Below are 6,000 nucleotides of genomic sequence, written 5' to 3'. Positions count from 1 at the left end.
CATTCCCAGACCAACATCTGCAGCAAACAATCCAGTAACTGGCTCGGGCATTTATGCAAGCGAAACACATTAACTTAACCCTTTACACTCGAGAGGTGACTCTCGGTCACCACTTGAGTTGATGGGGTAACTCGAGAGGTTACTCTTAATCACAACTCGGTTTGACGCTATGATTCGAGCGGTAACAATGTTTATTTAGGTTTGATTTGGGCAACATCGCTTCATGATTGTATTCGACAATACCATGCGTATAAAACAACTGCCAATTTTTAATCTTAAATACGTTTTTTAGATTTATAGTTTATATATGCGCCTTCGCGCTAGTCCGAACTCGACAGCCGCAGCAATAGGAATATTATTTTCATAGTTACGGAGCGCCACAAGCATGGAATACGATGAAGGAATCAGTTCAAGTGAAGATGAGTTAGATTTTTCGTTGATGTGAAGAACGAAATTACGTCTATGCATAGACTACTTGACGATAGAAAGGAGGAAAGCAGTGATGAAGATAGCGATGAAGTAAGAAGTGTAAGAAGGCGAAAAATCAGGGTAATAGGTAGTGAATGTCAAAGCGAAAGCGACAGCGATTCCGCAGAAGAAACAGAAAATTCAGAATAGATAACGTGCACAGAATCCGAAGAAATACCGCAAAGAATACCGTTTGTATCCCGGGAAAGAGCCGCTGTACCACAAGTATCTTCAGACATAAAAAGAACCATTTGATTTCTTCAAGTTGTTGTTTTTTTTATTTGTAAGTATAAAGATATATAAAATTTTAAAATGTAAAAGTTTTAAACGTTAAATTGTGTGTAAAATCATTTTAAGTTAGCTGTAAGAAATTCACCAAATATGCGGAAAATCGTCTCGAGTTGCTAGTTCGTCCGAGCGAAAAAGGCTTCGAATGCAAAGGGTTAACTTTTCTCATTCCAACCTCCCTTCTAAAAATTTCGCCCTACTTCATTCTCCCTAAGAAAGATTTCCCTTGAAGTACTTCCCCTCTCCACCTTGAACTAAGAGGGATGGCTTTTTTTTCTATTACTCCAAGCAATGATTTCCTCAGTGAAACTCCACTGATGTTTATTCTCACTGCGTGGTTCTACTTTGTTTTGACGGGGCTAACTAAAATTTCTGCATATTTAATTTTCATTAGAATTTTTTTTTATTGAAATTTTGTTTCGCTTCATTTACTGTGTCATATTGTTTGTTCATATCATGGTTATTTTGGACGATGATAAGCAATTTTGTGATTAAGATGAACCTTGGTGTATACATTTCAAACCCCTCCCCGGCATTTCCCCTAATCTTAAATTCTTGAATTAATCAGCATATTTTAATCGATAACTTAAGGTAATATATATTAAATTACAATTAAAATAGCTATATAACAGAATTTATTCTGACGATGCTGAGCGCTTGTCCAAATTGCGAGAAGACTGAATTTCAATTTCCGGTGGAGGCAACTAATTTTTTTGTTTCCCTCAGCATAATTATACAAAAAATCTCTCTTTCTTTACTAGATATATCTCTGTAAACAATTAATTGAAAAATTTCTTTCCTATGTGTCTGAATTTACTATAGAAAATTTACATACGTTAAACTAATATAGAAATCACGACCACTGGTTCAAAACACCAGGGCTCTATCCGCTGAGCTATGACACCCACACACTACACCGTGCAAGAACTGATAAGCAATCGTTACAAAACTGGAAAATCTTGCAAACGAAAACCACCAGAGAGAATCGAGCTCACGACCCCTGGTTCAGAGATCGGTGCTCTAAACAGTAAGCTATGATGGCGAGATTCTGCAACGTGCAAAATTAGTCAGCGAAAATGCAAAGAAATTGCATACAAAAGCTACAGTGATAACCAAATTCATGACCCCCCTGGTTTACAAGACCAGTACTCTAACCACTCAGCTATGGTGAAATTATACGACGTGCAAGAACTCATCAGTGACCATTATAAAAGTTGAAGTATTTGCAAACGAAAAAGGCGCTTAGCTACGATATTCTACAACATTCAACGACGTACAATATTCTACAACATTCAACGACGTACAATATTCTACAACATTCAACGACGTACAATATTCTACAACATTCAACGACGTACAATATTCTACAACATTCAACGACGTACAATATTCTACAACATTCAACGACGTACAATATTCTACAACATTCAACGACGTACAATATTCTACAACATTCAACGACGTACAATATTCTACAACATTCAACGACATACAAGAACTCCGTGACCGTTATAAAAGACAAAAAATTTGCAAATGGAAAGTCAGCAATAAGGATCGAACGCGCGACCCTCGGCTTACAATACAAGAGATCTAACCGCTGAGCTATGACTGCAAGAACATACAGCGTGCAAGAACTGGTCAGCAACCGTTAAAAAAGAGAAAAAATTCGCAAAAGAAAAATGCTTCTGTTGAGAACCGAGCACATGGCCTGTAGTTCAAAGGATCTGTGCTCTAACCGTTAAGCTATGAAGGCCCCATTCAACAGCGAGGAAAAATTTTGCAAACGGATAAAAGCCACCATTGAGAATCGACTTCACAGCCCCTGGTTAACAAAACTATAACCGTTGAGCTATGATGACGACATTGTGCAGCGTGCAAGAATTCAACAGTGACCGTGTGTGTGTTATAAAAACTAACAGTGACCGTTGGAAAATTTTGCAAACGATAAAAAGTTATCGGAGAGAAATGAACTGCACGATAGACAAGGACTCATCAATGACCTTCACAAAAAATGAAAAGTTTGCAAACAAGCCACCAGTGAGAATCGAAATCACAACCTCTGTTTTACAAGACCAATGCTCTAACCATTGAGCTATGATGGTGAAATTACACGATGGACAAGAACTCATGAATGACCTTCATGAAAAACGAAAAGTTTGCAAACGGCGAAAAAAAACCACCAGTGAGAATCGAACTCACGACCCCTCGTTTACAAGACCAGTGAACTAACCGCTGAGCTATGATGGCGACATTGCCCGGAGGACAAGGACTCATCAATGACCTTCATGAAAGACGAAATATTAGCAAACGGGCAAAAAAGCCACCAGTGAGAATCGAACTCACGACCCCTGGTTTACAAGACCAGTGCTCTAACCGCTGAGCTATGATGGCGACGTTGCACGAGGACTCATCAATGACCTTCATAAAATACGAAAAGTTTGCAAACGGGCAAAAAAAGCCACCAGTGAGAATCGAACTCACGACCCCTGGTTTACAAGACCAGTGCTCTAACCGCTGAGCTATGATGGCAACATTGCGCGATACTCATCAATGACCTTCATGAAAAACAAAAAATTAGCAAACGGGCAAAAACAGCCACCAGTGAGAATCGAACTCACGACCCCTGGTTTACAAGACCAGTGCTCTGCCCGCTGAGCTATGATGGCGACATTGCCCGGAGGACAAGGACTCATCAATGACCTTCATGAAAAACGAAAAGTTTGCAAACGGGCAAAAAAATCCAACAGTGAGAATCGAACTCACGACCCCCTAGTTTACAGGACCAGTGCTCTAACCGCTGAGCTATGATGGCAACATTACACGGTACTCATCAATGACCTTCATGAAAAACGAAAAATTAGCAAATGGGCAAAAAAGCCACCAGTGAGAATCAAAATCACGACACCTGGTTTACATGACCAGTGCTCTAACCACTCAGCTATGATGGCAACATTGCACGATGGACAAGGATTCATCAATGACCATCATAAACTACCAAAAATTAGCAAACATGCAAAAGGAGCCACCAATGAGAATCGAACTCACAACCGCTGGTTTACAAGACCAGTGCTCTAACCGTTGAGCAACGATGGCGACATTGCACAATACTCGTCAATGACCTTCATGAAAAACGAAAAATTAGCAAACGGGCAAAAAAGCCACCAGTGAGAATCGAACTCACGACCGCTGGTTTACAAGACCAGTGCTCTAACCGCTGAGCTATGATGGCGAAATTGCACGATAATCATCAATGACCTTCATAAAATACGAAAAGTTTGCAAACGGGCAAAAAAAGCCACCAGTGAGAATCGAACTCACGACCCCTGGTTTGCAAGACCAGTACTCTAACCGCTGAGCTATGATGGCGACATTGAGCGAGGACTCATCAATGACCTTCATGAAAAACGAAAAGTTTGCAAACGGGCAAAAAAATCCAAGAGTGAGAATCGAACTCACGACATCTGGTTTACAAGACCAGTGCTCTGTCCGCTGAGCTATGATGGCGACATTGCCCGGAGGACAAGGACTCATCAATGACCTTCATGAAAAACGAAAAATTAGCAAACGGGCACAAAAGCCACCAGTGAGAATCGAACTCACGACCCCTGGTTTACAAGACCAGAGCTCTAACCGCTGAACTATGATAGCAACATTGCACAATGGACAAGGACTCATCAATGACCTTCATGAAAAACAAAAAGTTTGCAAACGGGGAAAAAAAACCAACAGTGAGACTCGAACTCACGACGCTGGTTACGAGACCAGTGCTCTAACCGCTGAGCTATGGTGGCGACATTGCACGATGCTCATCAATGACCTTCATGAAAAACGGAGAATTTGCAAACGGGGATAAACGCCACCTGAGAGATTCGAACTCACGACCCCTGGTTAACAAGACCAGTGCTCTAACCACTGAACTATGATGGCAACATTGCGCCATGGACAAGGACTCATCAATGAACTTCATGAAAAACGAAAAGTTTGCAAACGCAGAAAGCCAACAGTGAGAATCGAACTCACGACCGCTGGTTTACAAGACCAGTGCTCTAACCGCTGAGCTATGATGGCAACATTACACGGTACTCATCAATGAACTTCATGAAAAACGAAAAATTAGCAAATGGGCAAAAAAGCCACCAGTGAGAATCAAAATCACGACACCTGGTTTACATGACCAGTGCTCTAACCACTCAGCTATGATGGCAACATTGCACGATGGACAAGGATTCATCAATGACCATCATAAACTACCAAAAATTAGCAAACATGCAAAAGGAGCCACCAATGAGAATCGAACTCACAACCGCTGGTTTACAAGACCAGTGCTCTAACCGTTGAGCAACGATGGCGACATTGCACAATACTCGTCAATGACCTTCATGAAAAACGAAAAATTAGCAAACGGGCAAAAAAGCCACCAGTGAGAATCGAACTCACGACCGCTGGTTTACAAGACCAGTGCTCTAACCGCTGAGCTATGATGGCGAAATTGCACGATAATCATCAATGACCTTCATAAAATACGAAAAGTTTGCAAACGGGCAAAAAAAGCCACCAGTGAGAATCGAACTCACGACCCCTGGTTTGCAAGACCAGTACTCTAACCGCTGAGCTATGATGGCGACATTGAGCGAGGACTCATCAATGACCTTCATGAAAAACGAAAAGTTTGCAAACGGGCAAAAAAATCCAAGAGTGAGAATCGAACTCACGACATCTGGTTTACAAGACCAGTGCTCTGTCCGCTGAGCTATGATGGCGACATTGCCCGGAGGACAAGGACTCATCAATGACCTTCATGAAAAACGAAAAATTAGCAAACGGGCACAAAAGCCACCAGTGAGAATCGAACTCACGACCCCTGGTTTACAAGACCAGAGCTCTAACCGCTGAACTATGATAGCAACATTGCACAATGGACAAGGACTCATCAATGACCTTCATGAAAAACAAAAAGTTTGCAAACGGGGAAAAAAAACCAACAGTGAGACTCGAACTCACGACGCTGGTTACGAGACCAGTGCTCTAACCGCTGAGCTATGGTGGCGACATTGCACGATGCTCATCAATGACCTTCATGAAAAACGGAGAATTTGCAAACGGGGATAAACGCCACCTGAGAGATTCGAACTCACGACCCCTGGTTAACAAGACCAGTGCTCTAACCACTGAACTATGATGGCAACATTGCGCCATGGACAAGGACTCATCAATGACCTTCATGAAAAACGAAAAGTTTGCAAA

At 41.5% G+C, this 6,000-nt stretch overlaps 11 non-coding genes across 11 annotated transcripts; all 11 read right to left on the bottom strand.

Moving 5' to 3' along the window:
* Positions 1–3,074: 3,074 nt before the first annotated feature.
* TRNAT-UGU (transfer RNA threonine (anticodon UGU)) lies at positions 3,075–3,147 on the bottom strand. The gene has a single exon. It is a non-coding gene; the product is annotated as a tRNA-Thr (tRNA).
* Positions 3,148–3,212: 65 nt separating this feature from the next.
* TRNAT-UGU (transfer RNA threonine (anticodon UGU)) lies at positions 3,213–3,285 on the bottom strand. The gene has a single exon. It is a non-coding gene; the product is annotated as a tRNA-Thr (tRNA).
* Positions 3,286–3,349: 64 nt separating this feature from the next.
* Positions 3,350–3,422, bottom strand: TRNAT-UGU (transfer RNA threonine (anticodon UGU)). Its single transcript has one exon. It is a non-coding gene; the product is annotated as a tRNA-Thr (tRNA).
* A 354-nt stretch (positions 3,423–3,776) lies between these two features.
* TRNAT-UGU (transfer RNA threonine (anticodon UGU)) lies at positions 3,777–3,849 on the bottom strand. The gene has a single exon. It is a non-coding gene; the product is annotated as a tRNA-Thr (tRNA).
* Positions 3,850–3,912: 63 nt separating this feature from the next.
* TRNAT-UGU (transfer RNA threonine (anticodon UGU)) lies at positions 3,913–3,985 on the bottom strand. The gene has a single exon. It is a non-coding gene; the product is annotated as a tRNA-Thr (tRNA).
* Positions 3,986–4,049: 64 nt separating this feature from the next.
* TRNAA-UGC (transfer RNA alanine (anticodon UGC)) lies at positions 4,050–4,122 on the bottom strand. Its single transcript has one exon. It is a non-coding gene; the product is annotated as a tRNA-Ala (tRNA).
* A 209-nt stretch (positions 4,123–4,331) lies between these two features.
* On the bottom strand, positions 4,332–4,404 carry TRNAT-UGU (transfer RNA threonine (anticodon UGU)). The gene has a single exon. It is a non-coding gene; the product is annotated as a tRNA-Thr (tRNA).
* A 347-nt stretch (positions 4,405–4,751) lies between these two features.
* Positions 4,752–4,824, bottom strand: TRNAT-UGU (transfer RNA threonine (anticodon UGU)). The gene has a single exon. It is a non-coding gene; the product is annotated as a tRNA-Thr (tRNA).
* Positions 4,825–5,168: 344 nt separating this feature from the next.
* TRNAT-UGU (transfer RNA threonine (anticodon UGU)) lies at positions 5,169–5,241 on the bottom strand. Its single transcript has one exon. It is a non-coding gene; the product is annotated as a tRNA-Thr (tRNA).
* Positions 5,242–5,305: 64 nt separating this feature from the next.
* Positions 5,306–5,378, bottom strand: TRNAA-UGC (transfer RNA alanine (anticodon UGC)). Its single transcript has one exon. It is a non-coding gene; the product is annotated as a tRNA-Ala (tRNA).
* A 209-nt stretch (positions 5,379–5,587) lies between these two features.
* Positions 5,588–5,660, bottom strand: TRNAT-UGU (transfer RNA threonine (anticodon UGU)). The gene has a single exon. It is a non-coding gene; the product is annotated as a tRNA-Thr (tRNA).
* Between the last annotated feature and the right edge of the window lie 340 nt (positions 5,661–6,000).

This window comes from Pholcus phalangioides, unplaced genomic scaffold (genome assembly GCF_987345545.1).
Source record: "Pholcus phalangioides strain wild (caught in Gottingen) unplaced genomic scaffold, Ppha-v1.0 ptg000009l_1, whole genome shotgun sequence".
Lineage (NCBI taxonomy): Eukaryota > Metazoa > Arthropoda > Arachnida > Araneae > Pholcidae > Pholcus > Pholcus phalangioides.
This window is presented reverse-complemented; position numbering and strand designations above follow the sequence as displayed.